Raw genomic sequence first — 24384 nt, 5'->3', positions numbered from 1 at the left:
CAGAAGGAGTACATTTTAGAAACAGCAAAAAAACTGCTTTGAAGGATGAAGACTGAATTTTTTGATATTCTTAGGAACCCTCAGATCTGCCGGTTCTTTAGATGTCGATACTTATTGATGTAAATGTAAATCATGCGATTCTGATACACTGTGCCGGAGATAAGGGCCACTATGAGAAACGGCAAAAGCTTTTCGGTTTTACGAACTCTTTTTTGGCGTTAATATTTGACCTAAAGCAAAACCAATGACACTTCCCTACCAGCAACTTGGAATGCTCTTTAAGGTGCAGTTGTTAATTTTTCGTCTTTGCGAAACCATGATCAACTTGATTTTGTTAAATACGTCCCTGATATTTCGATATCATATTCTTAAAGCCCTTTTTATTCTGAATTCAATTATGTATGGTATAGCACTCTATGGTTTATTTGCGATTTAGCCCTTTTTTGGACGTCCGTGAAGTTGGCACCGCCCATTGTTCATATTAATATTATTTGTATGCACATCGTTTGTTTACGTTTGTTTAACTATTTTCATCGTTTGTTCACATTTCCGTATGTCTTTTTTAAAAATTCAAAATGGGCGAGCTAACTGCACGGTGGCTCGCCCAAAATCATAATTTTGCTTGTTTATCGATGCAGGTCGTTTGTTTATCGTTTGTTTACGTTTGTTTAACTATTTTCATCGTTTGTTTGCATTTCCGTATGTAATTTTTTAAAAATTCCAAATGGGCGAACTAACTTCACGGTGGCTGACCCAAAATCATAATGTTGTTAAGTTTGCAAGTCATTTGTTTATCGTCTGTGGGGGTGTAAACTTTACTGTCATTATATTATTTTTCATCACGATATGCATCTTTTTAAAAAATGTTAAATGGAAAATTAACTTTATGGTGGTGCAGCTAAAATTCGCTTATGAACCACTCTACAATTGTAGCAGTTACATACATGCAATGATTAGGTAAACGTAAAAGGCTCTAATAAATTAATCACTGTTCTTCAAACAATTCTCTAATTTTCATATTAAAATGCACGATGGTACTTAGAACTGCCTACCGTTATGCGATAAAAAATGAGTTGCTGTCGAGTCACCTTTGGAATTTCTGTTTACATGGGAAATTGTACCACAGATTTAAATAAATAAAATAAATAAAAATAAATAAAAAAATAAAAATGAAAATAAAAAATAAATAAATAAATTAAATGTGATTGTACTTAACTTGAACTTCCAAAGGAGACTCAACAGCAACTCATTTTCGATCGCCCGTTATTAGTTGAGACAGAGGTGGATCGAGTGTTCTAAAAGACCGCTCGAACGACGCGCGTTCTAATTGTATGAAAAAAGCTCAGATCGACCCGGAAAAAAAAATTTCTTATAGAATGTGGCCTGTGGAATCCATAATTTCAAACAGTTCCAAGATTGGGCTACTAGATTAAAAGTTACAGCCCTTTGAATTTTCTTTCGAAATTGGTTTCTAGTCTAACTTTTGATTGAGCAGTCTGATCGAAAAAGTACGAATTGTTTTGGATTCTACGCACCAAAATTAATAAGAAAAAGTGTTTTCCCGAGAAATTTTGGTGTGGTCGATTTTTGGTAAAAAAGGAAGGTTATACACTGCCTTTTTTTGAGGCCCGAAAAAATAATTGCCTCAGATCGACCCGGAAAAAAAATTTTCTTATAGAATGTGGCCTGTACAATCCATAATTTCAACGCGAGACCGCTTGCGAGTTCCGAACACTCCTAAAAGTGCTCGAGTGGTTTATCGCGAGCGCTTGGGAAAAGTGCTCGTGAGCGGAAAAAAAAGCTCAAGAGCGGAAAAAGCGCTCGGGAGCAGAAAAAAACTTCTGAGAGCGGAAAAAACGTTCGGGAGCGGAAAAAACTATTACTATTACTATTTAAATCTGTGGTACAATTTCCCATGTAAACAAAATTCCAAAGGTGACTCGACAGCAACTCATTTTTTATCGCATTGTATTAAAACGGTAGGCAGTTCTAAGTACCATCGTACATTTTAATATGAAAATTAGAGAATTGTTTGAAGAACAGTGACTAATTTATTAGAGCCTTTTACGTTTACCTAATCACCGCATGCATGTTACTGCTACAATTGTAGAGTGGTTCATAAGCGAATTTTCGCTGCACCACCATAAAGTTAATTTTCCATTTAACATTTTTTAAAAAGATGCATATCGTGATGAAAAATAATATAATGACAGTAAAGTTTACGCGCCCATAGACGATAAACAAATGACTTGCAAACTTAACAACATTATGATTTTGGGTCAGCCACCGTGAAGTTAGTTCGCCCATTTGGAATTTTTAAAAAAAGACATACGGAAATGCAAACAAACGATGAAAATAGTTAAACAAACGTAAACAAACGATGTGCATACAAATAATATTAATATGAACAATGGGCGGTGCCAACTTCACGGACGTCTTTTTTGGGTGAATTCAAACAACAATTTAATAGAATTAATAGAGGAAACCGAAAACAAATAGTAATTCCCCTACGCCGACACTTCCGACTCGAAAAATTGAGCGAGGATATAGCAATACATTTCTCAGATAGGGACTGTTTTAAAGTTAAGTAGCCCACGGAAGTCTTTTTTTCTAAAGTCCGCCTAGAACTACTATAGCTGTGCTTTGGGTGCATAAGTATCTCGTTTCCTTCATGGTTTTTGAAATATTGAGACAATTCACGAGGTTGCGAAAATATTCATTAAGGAACAATGGAAAAAAATGGCTCATCTTGAGAGCGGATACGTTCCTGTTGTACTTTACATTTTCAACAACACAAAATCTAAACAAAGCAAGGAAAAGCATATGCGATCGGATTGTTGGGAACTTTAGGGGCGGTTTTGTGTGTTTCGTTATCACTCATCCTGTACGCCCCAACTCTAAAAGGATTGAGTACGGTCGAAGAGCCAAACAATACTGCGAAAAAGGAAAAAAAACGTGTTAAAAATCCGTATTTTCCCAAACAAAAGCTTGTATAATTTTACCGTAGAAAGAGTACGGAGATTCCTTCATTCATATGGTAAGCACGCGAAGCGACGCGGATCTCCGACTGTATGTATAGCGGGATCATCTGGCAGTAGGTTACCAGCACCATTGTACAGTTACTTTGTAGACCCGTTACTTCTAGTTGTTACGTTGCAGTATGTTGGGTGAGGATGTAGGTACATCGAATTGTGTGTGTGTGTGTGTGAGGCTTCGGAGTTGCATGCATTCGCTTCATAGAAGCACCGTTAGTTCATTTACGACCTACGTGCCATATAAAATACGGAATGCTCCTCTACACACCTTATACCTATACCCATTTTGAAGATAGCATTTCTGACTGTTTATTACTGTTACTTATTTAATTATGCAAAAAAGTTTATTGTTGTCGTTTCCAAAAGTAAACGTGGCGTCATTTTCACAATGCAACAATACCGTTTTTTCAATTTTCTCATTTCAATTTGAAATGATGAGAATTGCGATATCGGGAAGTTACATTTTCCACTCCGTTTATTCATCATTTCGGTTAGACGTTCGACGATCAAAAATGTCGCATTTTCGATCCCGTAACTTAATTAATAAATCATCTTAATTGGATATTAAGCTGAGCGAGAACGAATCAGTATACTTGATTGGCGTCGATCAATTTACTGTTGTTTCTAGCGGGGTTGCGCATTAGAAAATATTTCTCCACGTCCACCATTCCCTCAAGACGAAGAACCTTTAAATGAAATTTGTTTCCTAAAAAAACAACAACCTCTAGGCGCCTGGAATATAGAACGATGCGACGGCACCGCCATTCCCTTTTTATTCGAAAGTGCGCGCAATAATTTCACCGCGCTTTTAGCATAAAGCGGCACGTGCTGTACGAATCACGAACCAATTCGGTCTGTAATTCGAATTAGTCTCTAGTAGTCAGGAATCCTCTGTCGATTATCCTGTTACGTCACAACTTCCGGGTGTCTACGTCACGCGGGTTAATAAACCGCCTTGGAAGGTCGCGAGTTCGTCGATAGTTGCGCTATCAGCCAAAGTGTGGCGCTTACATGATAAATTCGAACTGCGGGTCTTATTTTTTCGACAATTGCATTCGTCATCCGAAAATAATTTCAACACGCGCATTTCTCATCAACATAAATTGTCTCGTTATGCGAATGCGAAAAAGTGAAATCAAAAATAAGCGCTTCCAAGAATATGTATTTTTAATTTCGCGCTTGCATTCGATGATGGAAAGGCTTACATTAATAACGGCGTTTTTTGGCCGATAGTTAAACGTATGTAAAAAGCCCGCATTTATCGCGAGAATTTATAATTAGCAGAGGTAGTTAACCCAGGTAAAAGTGATTTAATTTTAGACCGCGACCCATATTCGTAAAGACGTCCGCCGTCGTTTTGCAACATATGTTTGCTAAAAGGACGCACGTTTTCCCCTCGGTGCCCGTCAAGGAAAAAATCACTCTTCTGTGTAATTTGCATTTTGCAATTTTTATGCGAAAAGCGCACTTTTTAAAAATAAGCCGCAATTTGTCGATGCAGCCGTTTAGAATCCGAAGAATTTGTACACGTTTAACACAATAAATTATCGTTGTTGCTTAACATAACGTTCACACTGAAAAATCCATTTCGTTTCCTAAAATTTATGTATAGCTTTACTGAATAAATTTACGTTGATATATTCCTCGAAGGTGGAAAACAGTTTCATTCTTCTAGATTTGGCTGATGATGTTGCATTTGTCTCCATTCACACTTTATAATTTTTCAAATTTCTATTTCTGTAACTATGTGCAAATGTCTTTTTGTGGACGGCAAAGCATTAATTCTGAACAAAAACGTCTGTCTATCGTCAATCTGCACCGGTTGTCTAAAAATCCATCATTCACAAACAATTCAGCCAACACTTCAGCTGGAGTTACGAATCAACATTTTGTTCTAAATCGAGTTACTGGTCTAAAAAGCTGCAAACTTTCCGTAAATAGTGATAACGAAAACAGTTTTATGATTGCAGAATGTTCCATAAAAATCATTGCCCGATGCTAACGTTTTCTCCCAAAAAAATTTAAATATTGAGAGTCATATGAAATTCTTCTTTCCCTCAGTGCTGCGTTCCTCGCAAAATGTGAGAGTCCTTGGCACTCTCGTGGAGGCCAAAGTGAGATTAAAAGCTACGTTTTTACAAATAAATTTGCAAAAATTCACTAAAAATGAGGAAGTTAAGGAAGGAATGTCTCTTTTTAGCGTATTTTTGCAAATTTATTTGTAAAAACGTGGCTTTTAATCTCACTTCGGCATGCTGGCTGGCTGTGAGCAAATACGGACCCGTAGAAAAACGCTTGTAAACAGATGAAGAATTCACGTGGACGTGGATCTTGTAATTAAACACATAGGGACCTGGCTACATGATATGGAGACATCTGGGCGCCATCCCCGAGCGTGTTATACTAACGTGGTGATTTTTCAGTTTTTTCTTATCTTCTTCTACCTACAGTTTCGGTCCGATTCTTTTCAAATTGGTACCGTCGGAAAGATCTTGTACACGCCCACAACTTCCGCGCGAGGGAATTTTCTTTTTGTCCTTTTTCTCGTGTCTCCATGGTATGAGAAGTGTAGTAAATAAAAAGTAGTGATAAATTAATTTTTTTATTTATTAAACTACAACGTAACGTTTAAATGGAGACATTCATCTTAAGTATGAGAGGTGCCCCAAAAAGTAGGTACGATTTCTCCTTCCAAACGTATAGAACCTTCATCACTTCTGAAAGAAATTTAGAATAAGTATTAAAAAAGTGATGACGAGAGATTTGACAAAATCGACGCGCGGCACAGCATCGGCCGCTTTGCTTTTGATTTTCACACCGTACATATTTTAGAGCATTACTGACAATTTACCTCATTAATCAAGGGGAACTTGAGAAACTATTATTAAAATGTCGAAGGTCAATGAAGAAGAATTCATAACTTTAATTAATGATTTATTGTAACGTTTGCAATATTCTGCGTGACTTTTATTATGTTTAAACAAAGCATATTGAAACGATTAAATACAAGCGAGGGCTAATTGTCTCATTTTTCGAGTTTCCGAAAAAAGTACGAATTAGTCGAATAGAGAAAGATTTGATTCACTTTGAAATGACGGTTTACTATTTGAAAAGAGAAACCATGGGTAGAGAGAGGCACATTTTCCTAGGGGATCGAGACGGTAGTTTGGCTTGTAGTTGAAGCTACACCATCGCAGATTTAGTTTCTAATTTTAATTTTTTACTTAAAAAAGTGTCCAAATACGTTGTGGAAAATCGGTTTAATTCCGAATGTGAAAAAATGTGTAAATTTTTTTTAATCTTTCATGTTTGTGTACATTTGTTGTTTTTTAATTTTCTCAATTTTTTAAAATATGTATCTCAGCACATTTTAAAACTACAATTTATATACATTTAACATTTTTAATTTTGATAAATGTTTAGTGTTATTTTTGAACTTTTGACTTTTGTTTTGTATGAATTTTCTAAATTTTCGAATTTTCGTCATTTTAAATTTTTTCATTTTTGAATTTCTTTTGAAGTTCTTACGGTATATCGTTTTATTTTTTCATTTCTTCAAATGTTTGTATTTTCTAATTTTTCTTAATTTATGTAATCTTTCTATTTTTCAATTCCTCCTTGATTGATCAGATAAATTTTTCCTCAATTTTTTCATTTTTCATTCGTACGGATCAGATATAAGCCGTGTTTCCGAAATGTCAAAATATTCTTTTATTGAACATCGTATGAGATTCTTCACAACTTGTTCAAACTTTCATTTGGTTATAACGAGCACATAATGTCCTGCCATGTTTGTTATAAAACCAAGTTTGACTGTATTTCTGATAAAACAATGAATTTGAGTCTCCAAAGAGTGTTTTCATTAAATCATTTTTCGATTAAGATAATATTTTCCGTAAATAAATCATCCTCTGATAGGATTGAAAATAAACCTGCAGGTTGGTTTAAAGTGAGATTAGTGAGATTGCTTTTTGAAATTTCCTTCGAATTACTCTAAAATTTTGCGTCAATGTACAATTAAATAACTTGTAGAAATCCAAATGAAATGATGCGGAATCGAATTTGCAAAGCGTTTTGCGACAAAGAAACATAGAGATCATAAAAAAACCAAAACGGAAAAACCCTGTACCTTCGTTACACCTGACTTTTCTCAACTGTTAAGGTCGATACACTGTTATGTAATGTGTACATTACAGTTTGAACCAAGTTGAGGTTAAATGTTACATAAATATTGACATAATTATCATTTGTCAGTAATTTTTTTGTGCAAATAACTAACTAAGAAATAAATATATACGTATATAACGTAAGTGATACAATAATAAGTGTTGCAAGCACATATTCACGTATGTACACACATCCGCTTATATTCGTCAAGTAGCGTATTACCGTGCATTACAAAATTTAGAAACAATGAACAATAATGATCCGCTGGAAATGTTTCTGTATTTTTTCTCTCGAGATCTACAATCGGCTATTTGCACACATTTACGTTGTTGCTTCGCCTTTATTGTGAAAAACGTGAATTTCTTTCACTGACATGCGGTATTGTATAACAAAGGGTGTACTGGTAATAATACACTTGACTTGGCAGATATATAACGGGCAATTTTCTTTTTTTTTGAAATTTCGAAGATCAAATATGAAAATTGATTTAAATTATTAATTTATTATGCTTAGATGATGCGCGAAAATATTTTTATTATTTCCAGAATTAAGGGGAAATTAGGTTTGACTACAATAAATTAATTACTGATGTACTGTACAAAAAATAATGTGTGCAAAAATTCCTCGTAATTTTCGGGTTGTAACTCGAAATTATAAAAATATTACCAATATGTCTGCTCGTAAGTTTTCGTCTGATGTAAGGACGCTCAGGAAAAATAGTTTTTGGCAGGCTGAGTATGGCTCCAAGGACAATTCTGATCGATAGACCCAGTTGTTATTTATCGCATGATTACATATATTAAGTGTTTAGGAAGAATTTGTGACTTTGTTCTATTCCTTGCGAAATATCGCTATTAAAATAAATGGGCACGATGCCATTTCTTTAATAAAATAAATTTTAAAGCCTGGCTGGTGAAAATGAGGGAATGAAGGTCTGGGGGTATAAATTAACCAACAGAAATAAAGAATTTACTGACCACTTTCCCGGTCACTTTGGGGGAAGGGTAATGCCACAAATTTGCTTGGTATGCGGTATCAAAGATTTGCTTGCATTTTTTAAGGCGATTCTATTAACTGAGTCGTAGGCTAAATCATCAAGTTTAGTCTTCTAATTGAGAAAATGTGTCAATGTGTTATTTATCTCTCGAAGGAATTAAAAGTTACTGAGTGGTGGAGGTGGCAGTAAACAATAAAATGTCAAGCGCACTTCCGTAATTAAAATTTAATAATTGATGTTTTGGAATCATAGTTTCTTCCTCGAATTTTTGAATAGTCGTTTCTGCACAGTCGTATTTGGTCTTGATTTTCAACTCAGCTTCATACAATTTACCCCTTTGGCATTTCAGCATCAAGAATTTCGCAAAACAAAGGTACTGGAAGAAGAAAAATACATCATTTGCGTGCTTCACTATGACCTTCTTCCGCGTCCTGGTTGATTTCTTCTCTCCTCCCTATCTTCCTTACACATTTTTTAATATACAGTGTGTCCAAGATAAGGATGCAGATCTCCGAAACCATAGAAAATGTGACGATGTTCAAATTAAAGAAATTATGATGTCCAATTAAAGAGTTATTAATTCAATGCAACGGTTCGTTTCGGAGAAATCATTTTTTTATATGACCCGAAGTACATTACATACTGTATTGAGTAGCATTTTTTATTACGAATACAACCGTGCACGGCGCACAGTAAAAAACAGCAGGATGGTGCCCCGCGCACAACACCCTACTCGTGTGGGAATATCTATCGGACAAATTTCTTGGAAAATGGAAAATTTCTCTATTCTCGTATGATTAAGGAGTTCTGCGCGGGTGCACCATCCTGTTGAAACCAACAGTTTCCAACTTTTGATTTTTTGTGCCGTACATGGTTGTAATCGTCCTGTTGAAATTTTCATCGTTCGTTATTTTGGAACACTTTGGATCCTTGGTTTATGTGGAAGATATTATTATGTATATTACGGTAGAGGAGCCTATGATTGCCTTCTCTTGGTGATCAACCAATATTAATAGAATACGCTCCGCGATACAACAGTTTCGATTGGCTGAAATGAAACATTCCACCAAGTCACACTTTTTCTGTGTTAGAAAACATAATTACTTAATATAAAAAATACTAATTATTGTACAATAAATTAACCACCAAGCTGTGAAAAAACCAATGTTACTGTAAGCTCAAATACGCCATTACCGCATTCATTAGTTTTCCAAAGCATACTTTTTCCTTGATGATATTGGGGTAATATACTTTTGGACAATAATTAACTATCTAATAATTAATAATTTTATCTATTAAATTCATTATGCTTTCTAATGAAAAAAAGCTTCACTTGGTGGGATGATTCCTTTCATTAAAAAAAATACATTTCTATAGTAGCAATTTTCTTAATTAAAAAACCGCAATTAAATCAAAGTGTGATTTATCATTGAATTCAGGAAAACATAGTTCGTAAAATGGAAAAATTCGATTTTTGAAAATATTTCAAAAACCTTAGAATTTCCAGGGATTTTCTAAACGCCTGTCTTCTTAGACCTTTGATTGAACGACTTTTCTCCCATTTATTTTAACCAAATACCTACATACTTTTTCTACAATGCCTATAGAGTTTGTTACTATTGCTAACAATCTTAGTTGTAGAGTTAGAAATACGATTAAATTATCAAAATTATGTATTTTTTGTACTGAATCCGAATCTGTAATTTAAAAAAAAAACAAAACATCGCATTTTTCAGTTAATAACAATTGTGACTGTAATATGGAACACCCTGTATATTATTATACCAAATGAGAGCTTATTAAATTGCCTACAAAGGTTCTTAATGTACCATTTCCACCATTATTTTCATTTCGTTCTAGTTGTCCATGAAAATGATAAAAATACATAATAGAAAGGGTATTTAAAACAATCACTGGAAATAGGATTTATTATAGCAGGTGAACAAAACAAGAATAACAGCTGAAATTAAGTAATAAAAAACAAGATACAATAGATATCTACCTATGTTAAAGAAGGTGTTAAACACCGTTTGCATTTTTTTCAGTGCAAGATAGGTAAACAGCATATTTTTTAGGAAATAAACTTAAATAGCAATTATGTAATAAACTTCAAAGTAGTCAGATAATTTACAACAAACAAGGCATGATATGGATTCAGTAGCGCCTACAACTAAGAAAGTTAGCAATAGTGCTAAATTAATTTGAAACCGGCTGTATAGTGTAGTCTTAAAATACGAAGCGTTTTTTGAAGATACAAAATATGATTTTTGAAAGACACGCTTCTTTCCAACCAAATCGCATTTTTTTGTTTCGTTTTCGCATTTTAATAAATTTTAACCAAAATGCTAAATGTTTCATAATAGGCTGTTGTTAGGGTTCGCCCAAATGAAATAATCCCTAATTGTAATCGTAACAAACTTATTTCGGTTTACTTTCGATGTGTATGTGCTGAAGATCCATTACATGATCGCCTTAGTTACCAATGGGTACAATAAACAAAACCTAATCTCCATGGCCTACTATTTAAAAATAGTAAAAAATAGGTTTTTTAAAAAATATTAGGTTGTGATACATAATGTAATAAAAAAAAAATAATGAAAGAAAATTGACGTTAAGATATACAGGGTGTCATATTGGGTTAAATCTCAGAAACGGTGGTTTAAATAAATAAAAGAAACGTAAGCGGGGGGCGATCTTGTATTCTGAAGAAAATACTGACGAAGTGTAAAGAGTGAAAAAGTCCTTTATGCTGGCATCGACGATGGGACTGATCACCCTCTGATATTCTTTATCAACAAGACCGGGTTATATTTGACTCATTTCGTCTATCATCCATAAAATATGCAATGCATTGTACAGAAGTGGTTTGGAGCTTGGAACCCACAAAATACCCTACCTTCTCAATTTCTTCTGAAACTGTTTATCTTGCAGGACGTTTTTTCACAGTGCACGAACGTCGTGCAGACTGAAATGCGTTTGTATTAATTATTGAACTACATATATGTATGATTGTGCCAGTACAGGCATAACTGGTAAAGGGGATGAACAAGATACGAAGAATCGCGTACCATTTTCAGTGGGTGAATTTTTTTTACTCTCGACTCGCATTCGGAAATACATCCGACTCATATTCAATACCACTGATAAGGCGAAAGTTTGACATAGCTGTCTCTTCGGACGGACAGCCAAAACCATCACATAACGGGGTCCGTTAACTTGGCCCCCCACTGAGAGATTTCATAGTCGTATTATTTTGGAATGAATGCGCTCGTTATGCGCTCATATGCGCCACCGATAATAACTCTTGCGCCATTATCGTTTTTTAGAAATCCGAAAAAACATTTGGGGGGCCAAGTGAACGTAGCCCCCCCCCCTCCAGTACGTATTTTGTCCCTTGTAACTAGGTCACCTGATACATTTGGTTATGCGCTCAATTGCGCCACTTAAATTAAAGCTTGCGCCATTACGGTTAAGCCGTGACAAATTTTCAAAAAGTGGGGGGGGCCAACTTAACGTTTTTAAAAGTTACTTTTTTTTAACATCTTTTCATACGAAATTGTACTCTCAGGTATGCGCTGAAATGCGCCGTAAAAAGATATCTTTGCGCCATTATTGTTTTTTGGTTATCCTTAAATATATTTGGGGGGGGGGGGCCAAGTGAACGGAATCCCCCATAACGCATTTTGCTACCGGTATTTGTGCCACTTGATACATCTGGTTATGAGCTCAATTGCGCCACTTGAATTAAAGCTAGCGCCATTACGGTTAAGCCATAAAAATTTTTAAAAAGTGGGGGGGGGCTAACTTAACGTTTTCAAAAGTTACGTTTTTTAACATGTTTTTCTACTACATCGTACCTTTCATCATGCGCTAAAATGCGCCGTAAACAAAAATCTTGGCGCCATTATAGTGTTTCAGAAACACTATACAGGGTGTTTTTTTGGGAGCTTTAGTTAAACGATTCTGAGAAAGTAAAATAGGTAGGTTTTTAAAAATTTGTATTTAGGAGTTACTCCGAAGGCCGAATCGATGTAAAATATTTTCAAAATGGACGCACTTCCGGAAATAACTTTTGAAAACGCTAAGTTAGACCCTCCACTTTTAAAAAAATTTTATGGCTTAACCGTAATGGCGCTAGCTTTAATTCAAGTGGCGCAATTGAGCGCATAACCAAATGTATCAGGTGACCTAGTTACAAGGGACAAAATACGTACTGGGGGGGGGGGCTACGTTCACTCCCCCCCCAATGTTTTTTCGGATTTCTAAAAAACGATAATGGCGCAAGAGTTATTATCAGTGGCGCATATGAGCGCATAACGAGCACATTCATTTCAAAATAATACGACTATGAAATCTCTCAGTGGGGGGGGCCAAGTTAACAGACCCCACATAACGAGAATTTCCTTCGAAAAATTCCCCTAAAACTTCTTTTTTTTACAGAAACCGAATAATTAATTGTCTCTGCTTCAAGCACAATAAATTATGTACCCACTATCCTCAAACTAATTCAGTGTATGAGGTATTTGTAGGTGCAATTTCTCTGTCCGTAACGCATTTCTCTCAGATGTCTACTGCTTTTCCGACCAGTCAAAAAATTCGAGAAATCGCATGTCACTGCAGTACACAGGTAACCGATTAAAAAGTTGCGTAAGCGTGCGTTTAAATTACAAAATACCGCTACGAATATGGGCCTAGGTTTCCCACCCTAAAATCTAATAAATTTGTCCTTTCCATTTCTAATTTATCACCATCTTTGGTTTACAATTTGTCCTTCGATTTTTGCGAAATGGAAACTTTCCCTTAATTTCGAGCTGGCCCATGGGATTTTATTTGATCGTTTATAGATTTATTTTGGGGTTTGCGTAACCGAAAAAATGTTTGGAGGCGGATGCTGTCAAAAGGTAATTTGTTGCTCACGTTGTTGGTTTTTCGAGGTGCGCTGAACGCTGCCTAAATTTGAGGTCCTTTGAGGTTTCCGATGCAGTGTGGCAAATACGTACATCGCTCATATGCACACATATGCCTACAACACACGTCCTTACATAACAAACTTGCTTTTGCTCGACGATTATTTTCGTCTGTTACTTTCACCTTTCAACTAATTTCCTGTAGGTAATACGCGCCCGATACAAGATCTCTTGAATTGAAAGTTATCCCTTTTTGATTATTGTTACGTAATAAAGTGATTTTTTATACGATGACAACTGTGGCCAAGTTTTTTTCCCGTTCACAGAGTCGGCTAGCATCTTCGATAGTAAATAACAAATCGCCTACAATTTAATTGCGACACCTTCTCGTTTTTATCGACAAAATTAAAAATGTAACGAACGTCGCTGTATTTGGCGTAACTAAACTATTAAGAGATTGTTTATAAAAGTTGTTTTAACGATGAAAGTGGTTGCGCTACCGAAGGAGATTGTGTAATTGAGCTGCATTAGAATCCGAAATGCCCCACGTGTTGCAATTGAACACAACCGAGAAAAAACCCCATTTTAGATTCGGTATGCAATTTCTTGAAAACTCGACGTTATTGATGTGGAGTTGCCATAACGACGACCGCCGTCTTGTTTTCTAATGCGAGATGACGACGACGACGTCTCCGCGTCATCACCGCGCGCTGTTTTATTAGTGGAACTCGGCAGCTTTCGTTCGGAAAACTTACTTGCAACTTTTTCAGCAAAGAATGCATTTTACAAAAAAGAATGCCGTTAAGATTAGCTACGACCACCTTTGATCTTTTCATTGCATTGGTTTCTTTACGCTTACGTCATTTCTTAATTTTGTCAATTAAATAAATTGACTAATAGTTTTTAATAATTTTATCGCATTTCCTGGTTTGGCAAATCTTAAACGCATTCGAAATGTCCGTTTTTTTTCTCAATTTGTTTCCGTCAATGTCGACATAATTAGTTATTAGGATCTTAAACGTTGAGAATTCGCGATTTTGATGCTAGTACGGAACGCGGCACTATCGAGGGACATTGACCGTGGAATGTAAATAAAATTATATTTTTTGTTCGCTCAAGTAGATATTAGCCGAATTCCTAGAATGGTGTGTATAATGAATTTTTTCTGGCATCCGCAGGGTAAAGTACCCTTGGGAGTATGAAATTCGAGTTAGAACTCCAAAATTTGGACTTTAATCACATTCTTTAAACTTTTTATTAAAAATGAAAAAGTACAGTTTTGCAGAAATCAGTCAGGCGGTAGCCGAGACCTTTGGGAAACTCACCTCCTGTATACCCAAGTTTTGCCAAAAGATAAAAAAATTTTAATGTGAAGGGTTCATAGCTATCGATAACAGCCGCAAATGGAGCCTTTAAGGGTGTTTCAGCTATGTGTCACTTTCAACATCCCAATGGGCCAACGTAATTTCACAAATGAAATAGAAAAGGTTGTGAAGAACACGTGAAAAACCAGAGACTTGTCGTTACATCATTCATTTGGTAATATAAATCGTGGAATACCCTCTAGCTTTAAATTGAAGAAGTCAATATCGTCGGTATTGATATTGAAATTCTAAATTTCTTTTGATTAGATCTACTTTGTAAAGGATTAAGGTAAATAGTTGCTACCTGTTGCAGCTTGACTGTTGGCTTATTTTGTCTTAGGTAACAGGGGCGGACTGGGTAACTGCGGGCCAGGTGGAATTGCATAGGTTACGCGCCATTAAATTATTAGTGTAGTAATGAAGGTGGCGGGAGGGAGGGGGGCGTTAGCTCTGAGGTGCACCACAAAAACATTTTGAAGTACTCCTTTCTCGAAAATAAATTACCATACAGTTTTTTTTTTAAATTGCAGCTGATAATTAAAAGTAACAAAATATACAATCCACACGAGGTGCGTCGCCTATCATTGTATTTCAGCACTTTCATGCTACGACCTAAAACACTTCAATTGTATTGTCTCAGATCGCCCGGAAAAAAAATTTTCTTATAGAATGTGGCCTGTAGAATTCGTACCAGCTCACGGAACCCAGCAGTATCCACTTGCCTGTACAAGGTGGTCCAAGTTGGACACTTTCTTATTTTAAGAGATAGACCTAGGTCTAGATGTCTGGAGCTCAATTTTAAAGAGAAAATCACTGTAACCGTTTGGGCGCCCGCCAGGGGGTTTCTCGAAATTAGCCGATTTTTATTCGTTTTTCTTTTTTATTTTAAAAGCAAGGATGGACCGTCGACGAATCTGTGCCTATTTTTGGATTCTACTCATAGTCCTATACAGGGTGAGAAATATCAAGGTGCATTTTTTTTAAATAGAACACCCTGTGTATTACTGCATACTTATTTCTTGGTCAATTTTAGTGTGCACTATATATACAAATGATATCTAAAATGAGTCGTTTAGCCGCAATTCGTCATTTTTTCAACAAGTAGTTGTCTAGTAATAATTGAATATCTTAGTTATCATAAAACTTAGAAGGCCGTGATCCTGCAATGTTATTACTCACGAAACATACTAACATAGTCGAACGGTAATATTTAAACTTTTTTACCCAAAATCGTTCTGAAACCTTCATTTTCATGCCTACTTTCTGTCAGGAAATTTTAGTTTCTATGACAGAGGCAGAGCAAACTACGTTTCTGCCGCTTGTCACCTTACTGGCCGTATCTGTGACATAGCTAAATGTCTATAATGACTCCTGTCACCACTGACCGATTGACATTAATCAAAAGTTCTATATTTATTGAAATTTTTATAATAAAATACGATTTTAGGTAAAATTTAATACAAAACTTGTCAGTAAAATGACATTACTTGACTCGGAAATTAAAGTACTCGGCCCCAAAGGGACCTCGCACTTCAATATTTCCTCGCCAGTAATGTGTCATTTTCCTGACTTTTATGTAAATAAATATTGTGTTAAAAGAAATCACTCCGTCAATTTTTAAAGGTAACTTGATTTTTTTAAATGGAATTACCAGGTTTTTAAGCATAAGCATGTCGATACTTACCGTTTAATTATGTTTGTAATTCTACAATTTCTAATAATTTAGGGTTTTTCGATTTTTAAAACCCCTATTTAAATCCTTCAAATGCTCCTACAATGAATTTTAAATCTGCGTTAATAAATCTATAATCTTCCACGCGCACACCTACTGTAGGTCTATAGGAGGATGGAATTGACGATGTACGCATATCTCATGGTTGCACGCCCCTAAGGTTGACCAGAAAAATCGCTAGATCTCTCATTATTCAGACTTCTTTTTAATATTCTATCAACTGCTAGAGACAGGTTATACTAAAAAAATAGGCTTTGATCTATACATTCGTTTTTTTGGCGACGAATATTTTAGGTGATTTCCACGTTTAAAAAACCCACAAAATTAATGAAGTTTTGAGTATTTTTGTGATGAGACTCAGAATTTCAATTTTAAAAATCTAAATTTGGTTTCGTTCCTCCCATGTTTTCACCACTCCCAGATACATAATTCCATCGAAATACAATTTTTTTGCGCCTTCATTCAAAACTGTATCATCTTGCGGTAGGCATTTTGGTTGCCAAATTTTAAAATGTGTAACCCAAGACTTCTATCTGTTATGGTCTCTGAGAAAGAAAAGAAGCGGATATTCTGAGATTTTTGACTTTCGAACAATACATGTTGGACCTTTGAAAAAAAAGGCTTATTTTGGCCCTCTTTATACCAGCCAAATTTACGACGCATGGACAGGGGGGGGGGCATTTTTTTTAGTATTAAGTATTAGTTTTCATTACATATGATCACACTTTTATTGATATAGCAGCATAGAAAACTTATTGTCTTACATAATCAAATTGCAGAGTTAGTTAACTTTATAATTTTACTAGTTTGAACATGTTTTTTAGGTTGTCATATCAACAAAAGGTTCATTCTTTAATAGTACCTCGCCTCAAGGAAATAGTGCTTTCCATTCAAAAGTGGGCCTCTTAGTTCTGTAGACGCACGCCACTGTAAATCATTTTTCAGCATATAGATTTACTTTTTACTTTTACTTTTTGATTTTTGATACAATAAATTGCTTTGACATAACTAACAAATGAATAACGTTTTTTTTTTCAATGCAAAGTAGTGACATTATAAAATTAATTAACTCAACTATGTTCCTTAATTGAAGTTTTTCCTATATCCTAGTGGACTCTTTAAGGATATGTAAAAAAAACTAGTGGCTGCCATTAAAAAAAAATAAGACCCCCTAGACTAGACCTAGACCATTCAGAAGTACGCCACTGATCAGACATTTAAAGTACGTAGATTGGTAGCAAACTTTTCATACTTTTCGATACCACAAAAGTTTCTTTTTAAAAATCTCGTTTTGAAAATATATTCAGTGTTCCAGGCAAAATGTTCACCCTGTATGATTCACCCTATGTAAATGTGCCTATAGAGTGAAGAATCAATTATTAATGCAACGAAATGGAAAAGCTCTGGTTTTGATGTATACTTTAAGGATAAATCACTTTACCTCTTCCACATGTTTTCAAAAACTGTTTCCAGCCGATTGATGATACCAAAAAAAAGCAAATTTTGAAATCTTTCGATAACGATCATAAAAATTAATCCACCCCTACTCCCAACAAAGCAGCTTTGACTTGAATGCTTTGCACAATTTGATTTTGATACAAATTTGACAGTTTTTTTTAAACCGTGGAAAGCAAAAATTCAAATCAAAGTATTCGGGTTGAAGTAGATTACCTCTTTGAGCGTTGTCGCTGTCATGACTGAAGTAGAATGGATATAAATCTTTGTATTTTTTACCGCATTTTTCCAAATTTATTTGTAAAAAGGTAGCTTTTAATCTCACTTTGGTCGGCTGGCTGGGTGCCGTAGAAGAACACTTGTAGAAAAACGAAGAGTGTACGTGCACCTACCGGATCCGTCTTTAGACACGGGGTTACATTATGTGGGGTCGGCGTCATCTGGGTGGGGGCCATCCACGGGGATGGTTTACTAACGTGGTGATTTTTCAGTTTTTTCGTATCTCGTTCTACAGTTTTGGTTCGATTGTTTTCAAACTGGTGTCATCGGAGAGGAATTTTGTTTTTTTTCCAATGGAAGCTCGAGCTATGAGAAGTGCCCCACAAATTGAGTACTAGTTTGAGAAGGGGCTTTTAGCGAAATCCACCAAAATAGCTCATTTATATGACTGTGGGGGCGTCAGACAAAGGGAATATAGTAACCGCGGACAACATCTAACTTATGGGTGAGTTAAAACTTTAAACGCGAATAATTGTGTGTGAACGGGACGTCGAAAGTCGGTACCGTCAATGAGAATGCGGTAGCATTCGACAAGATCTTACTGATGGTGGAATCAAAACTGGCCTTTAGAGCACTGGTCTGCCACACAGAAATGCACTGAACTTCATTCGATCTCACACAAGGACTGTAATGAACAAGTTGTTTAAAATAAACAAATTTATTTATATCGCGTAAGCCACAGAGCTATCGAAACGTAATGGGTAGGTCTATATCATCTTAAAATTTTAGACCGATTTAAAGGAACTGATTTCGGCAAGAATTTTAAAACGTTTTTACAACCCTCCCTTCTTCACACTTTGAGCAGTTTCTAAATGGAGCAATAAAACTCAATAAACCGAAACCCATGCGGTAGTTAAGGTTATGGTATTTGAACTATTTGGACCAGCGTGGAGATGCCGCGATTAATAACAGCGGTTCGCTTCAATAACATTACGTAAACGTTACTTTCAGATCGTGACGGATAGTTGATGCTTATTACAAAGTACGTCCACTTAAGCAATGAGGCTGGAGCTATCAATTTTGATCGATAGATTTATACACCTGTTATTGGCAGTTCATCATCAACGCGTCTCGAACGGACACCGAACTTTATGATAATTAGGTAGTAGGGGTGACCTGTGAGCAAAGTCATAAATCCCGTCAGTAAATGTTTACGACCGTACCTAACAATGGCACAACTCTCGAATTGTCGGTATGACAATTTAAGTAGGGGTTGGTGCGCGGTAAGCCGGTGCCGCAAAAACACTGTAAACAGTAGTTGGAAGGCACGGATTTCCTTCATCGACAGGTAGACGACAACCCCGCCGACATTTTTATTGTTACATTTTCTATACGAGGGAACAGTTAGGATGGGGTGTATAAGCCATATGTTTATACTTGTCTAAATTACACGGTAGCACTCAAATGGATCATAGCAGTTGGGAGGGAGTTCTTTTTAATTTGAATATTTATAACTGTGGGTGCATTCCCCTTCGATCGTATTTTTCCATTCTAGATTATTCCAACAGTAGTTCAAATGGAAATTTGTGTAGGCTGTAGAAGAATGCCTTTCGAAAGGTGGTCCAGGGAAATGCAGATTGCTAACCTCATTGTCGACAACAAAAACAAAAAAGCAGGAAGTAGGTTTTCCTTATTATAAGATACGCCACTTCGCCTACTGTTTGTTCAAGATATTGCCAAATGTTTGCTCCAGAATAATCTTCATTCGCCAAATGGTTGTAATCGTCGAGGAAAACCGCAATTTAACACTTTCTTGTTTTTCTTAACACGGGATTAGATTGCTAAGAAAAAAATCATATTACTGTATTATGTTGCAGATAGTAAGGGCCGTCTTCTAATTGGCTTATTAGTGAAGAAACGTATTTTTTTCTTTGTAGACGATAACAAGCTTTTCAAAAACATCCCTCTTGATTGTGTGGTGTCATGACCGACATCACCTATTCGAAATAGTTTCGATGTTTGCTAGCATCTATGTAGTGTCTAAAGGACCGTCAAGGAAACATTTTTTTTTAAATATACTAATTTCAAAAAACGTGCGTAGAGTTACGTCAGAGCAGCTTTACCAACCCAACCCACTACTATACACTTACAACCCCGGGTCAAGGGCACGCAGTAGTCCAAGTTTTCATTGTTCAACATGGAATGCCACATTATCAAAAACTGAAAAAAAGCATAAACTTTCTTGAATTTCTTCACACTTTGGCGATTTTAGCTCTCAAAAACTTGTAACCAGCTCGTTTTTGAACTAAATTTCAGACCAGTCTTGTTTATGTAGCCCAAACGTTTCCGAATTAGATAAAATGCCGCTTGTTACTTTGCCAAGTCAAAACCTTGGCTTCCTGAACTATAACATATTTTTCAAGAATTCTACGAGAAGATCGAAAAACCTTTTTATTAGACCACCATCAAATTTCAAAATTTTACCTTTCATAGTTGCAAATTTAATAATTGTGGGTTCAATCTGTATTCTATATACAGGCTGTTAATTAATGTCATGCAGATATTTCAGGGGGTCATAGTATTCGTGAAAATAAGAAAGAAATGCAAATATACAGTGTGTCCCAGATCGGGTGGGATTGCATGGGTAACTTTGTTATTATGAAGGATAGAGAATTGGTTAAATGGGCAATGTTTTGCAGTTTTAGATGCTTATTTAAAATTTCCTTTTGGAAATTCAAAATGTCGCATAGGTTTGACGTAAATTCAAAAAAACTAAAATTGGTCATTTCCTTGAATGTCATATCATCGAAAGTAAGTTACTGTCTTTGATACATTTAATTTAGAATTGATGTCAAAAAAAATTCAAGATGGCTACTTTTGAGGAACATTTACCAACTTCCTAAAGTTAAATAGGCGCCATATGGGATTTTTAGATTACTTGATAGATTTTTTAATTCTCTTTTCAACGAGCCATCATAACATAAGATTGAAAATAAGATACCAGTTATATCAACGGTTTTATATTTTAATTAAGTAGGCTGTGATGAATTAAAAAAAACAAAACAAAATCTATTCGAGGCAACAAAACAATGAAAATAGTTACATCAGCTGTTTAAAAAAATCAGGGACGCACTCATGAGAGGGGGGGTTTGGGCATTACAACTCCCTCCAAAATTTTATACAAGCATTAGGTCTAGAAAAATTTGATTTTTATAACATCACTTATTGACTTATTATCCATACTTACATACCTACAAATGGTGCTATAACTACAAACTATCCCCTCGAAAAAAGTCATGCCATTATTCAGTTAAAGACATTTCAAGACACTTCGCTTTATTTTACACAATGTATTACCATTGATGCATTGTCCCAGGTCACATTCCGCAAGAATATCGAAACTAACAGTTTTACCAGTCCGAGTATATGGACAGATGAATCTTATTTTTCTAACTGCGAAGTGTTCAAATCGACATTATGAACACTACTCGTCACAGGAAAACCTACATGTTGTAGTTTCACGCCGAAATCAAGTAGGTAATATTTTTTTTAATTAATGTATTTTATGGCATAATGGGAAGTCATGTAATTGGACCGGTAATCTTCGATGGATCTTTAACTGCTCACCATTATTTACAAATTCTCCAATAAACTTCCTTAAAGGAGTTTTCTCGACAACGTATGTTTCGAAGGAAGGGTTAGTGTATATGCTACCTACCAACAAACTGGCTGCTCAGGTCACAATTCACGAATTATGTACAGTACATTAAATTATAAAAGTAAGTACTTAATTAAAAAATAAAAGTAAAGTGGAAGTAGCTACCACTACAATAATAATAATAATCATCAATGGCAACACGTTGCCTAAACTAAACTGTCTTGAAGTGTGTTTCACTAATAATGGCCAGTATTTTAAACATCTGGTGTAATTATTTTCATTGTTTTGTTGCCTCGAATAGATTTTGTTTTGTTTTTTTTTATTCGTCACAGACTACTTGATTAAAATACAAAAACCGTTAATATAACTGGTATCTTATTTTCAATCTTATGTTATAATAGCTCGTTGAAAAGAGAATTTAAAAGTCGATCAAGTAATCTAAAGATCCAATATGGCGCCCATTTAACTTTAGGAAGTTGGTAAATGTTCCTCAACAGTGGCCATCTTGAATTTTTTTTGACATCAATTCTAAATTAAGCGTATCAAAGACAGTTACTTTTATATAAAACTTTTTTTTATATCTCTTATACTTTCGATGATATAAGACATTCAAGGAAATGACCAATTTTAGTTTTTTTGAATTTACGTCGAACCAATGCGACATTTAGAATTTCCATAAGGAAATTTTAAATAAGCATCCAAAACTGCAAAACATTGCTCATTTAACCAATTCTCTATCTTTTAATAATAACAAAGTTACCCATGCAATCCCACCCGATTTGGGACACACTGTATACATGGTCTAAAGGGCGCCGTTTTTGTTACACAGGGTGGCAAAATTTCAATTTTTTGAGTTTCTTACGTTCTGTGATAATTGTTTCTTGATACATCAATTATTTTTTAGAATCTCTACAATAAAGTATCAAAATAGTTGGTAACGGTATATAGGGTGTTACATTTTCTTAAATCGGCTACAATATCTTTCAGAATAGTAAATAATCGGATTCGATAACGGATTCTACGGGAAAGCAAATGTAGGAAAGCGAGACAATCTCGCCCTCCCCCCTCCCTTCTAATTAATCAAACGGAAAGTAGCAAAAAGGTTACTTTGCAATTAACGGAGCGGTAGGATTTACTGTACAAAACCTTTAATTACTGTGGGGTAAACTTAATGTAAAAGCAAAAATTAAACGGTCGTAATGCAAAATAAATTTACGGTAAAGCCCAAAATTTAATACGGTACTTATAAAACTGACGAAAATGCAAAAGATTTAAACACGGTTAAACACCAAAGGCAAAATGATGCAAAAGGCAAGAAATTGTACGTTTCGGTTAAACTACCAAAATGCAAAAAATTTAAATACGGTGCTGTAGAATTATTTTCAAACAAACTAAAATTGAACGGTACGGATGAAAAGTAAATTTACTCATGACTCAATATCAAATCATTTTTGATCGCATAGTATAAAGTTCGGCTATGCCATGAGCGGAACGACGGTTTTTCCAACGGACACAGCATCTAAAAATTACAACTTCTTTAATTAGACGTCTTACAAATACGGTACCGGTGGCAAATTCAAGTTTTTTAAGGGTGCGGATTTAATCTGAGGCTGTTAACTGTAACTCATTCAACTAATTATACGGTTAATTATAATCAATTGCAATTTCCAGACGAAGTGCTTCGTTACACTCTTAGTGCGCCAAGGAACCAGTTGGCAACAACTTATAACTTAATAATTACAATTCATTTTTTGTTATGCTTAAAAAGATGTTCAAAAATGTCTTCCTTGGACTTCTAAACACTTTCTCCTCTACGTCTAAATGAACTTGGTACTGGTACCCGTTCTAACATTTCGGGTATCACTAGTAAGCAGACAGAACGTATTCCGGTCTCTCATGTCATCTAAAGTTGTGTGAATTCAGTGTGGATTTTCCTGCGGCCAGTGTGTTTGTTTACTTTTTGGGAAAATAGCCAAACAAAAATAAAAATTTAAATCTTCTTTAATAAGAAATAGCATAAATCCTGTCCACAATTATGAAAAGTGGCTTCGTCAGAAAAAGTAACAGTTTTCAAAAACCTATTATAAGCGTCTTGCTTCCCAATTTCAAAAATTAATGCGAATTTTGTGAAGAGTCATGAAATGATAATAATAAATGAAACCAGTGCAAGTGCAATATGGTTATAACTGATTTTGCTTGTGCGACTTCTGGTTTCCACTCTTTTGTATGGCACGAGCTGTTTGGGAATCTGCCCAAATTAGTGCAGCTTCTCTGTAATTTTTCTGCAGTCCCACAAAATTAACATGTCGACTTTTGTCTAAAATAACCATAGCTCCGTAACCATATGGAAGCAATTAAACAAAACATATTAACTCATACGTAATTTTTTATGTAGGTTCGAAATTTAAAAACAAAAGTGCCATCTCTCTCTTGCAAATTAAGAAAAGAAAAAAATAAAAAAAGTGTTAAAATTTGTTCCCCCATATCCTTATTAGTCAGCAACATTTTTTAAAAATATTTGAAACCGTTTTCGAAATATCGCTTTGTAACACATAATATCCTGTAATAAGCACACCATTTATTTAAAAAAATGCATAAATAACAGAGATAATCGACTATTCCTGGGCTTTTCACATACTCTACAAAAAATTTAAAGGGATTTATAAGAACCTCGAGAGGAGCTGTGAAGAATTTAGGAATCTTAAAAGCATCAGTGAAAGATTTCTGTAGAATTTCTTAGGGATGTCTAAAATACCGTCGAAGAATCAGAAAAAAACTTCTGGTCATCATGTATCTGAATCAATAAAAGTCTCAAAGCATAATGGCTCGACATTGAGAAATAGATGTGAA

The 24384-nt window shown here is 35.2% G+C and overlaps 1 protein-coding gene across 7 annotated transcripts in view; it reads left to right on the top strand.

Annotated features, from left to right (window-relative positions):
- The window catches only part of LOC116180038 (probable nuclear hormone receptor HR3), a 173554-nt gene that overhangs the window by 91063 nt on the left and 58107 nt on the right, over nucleotides 1-24384 (top strand). The window lies entirely within an intron of this gene.

Source organism: Photinus pyralis, unplaced genomic scaffold, assembly GCF_008802855.1.
Source record: "Photinus pyralis isolate 1611_PpyrPB1 unplaced genomic scaffold, Ppyr1.3 Ppyr1.4_LG1, whole genome shotgun sequence".
NCBI classification, from domain to species: domain Eukaryota; kingdom Metazoa; phylum Arthropoda; class Insecta; order Coleoptera; family Lampyridae; genus Photinus; species Photinus pyralis.
The sequence above is the reverse complement of the archived record's forward strand: the minus strand, read 5'-3'. Positions and strand labels throughout refer to the sequence as shown.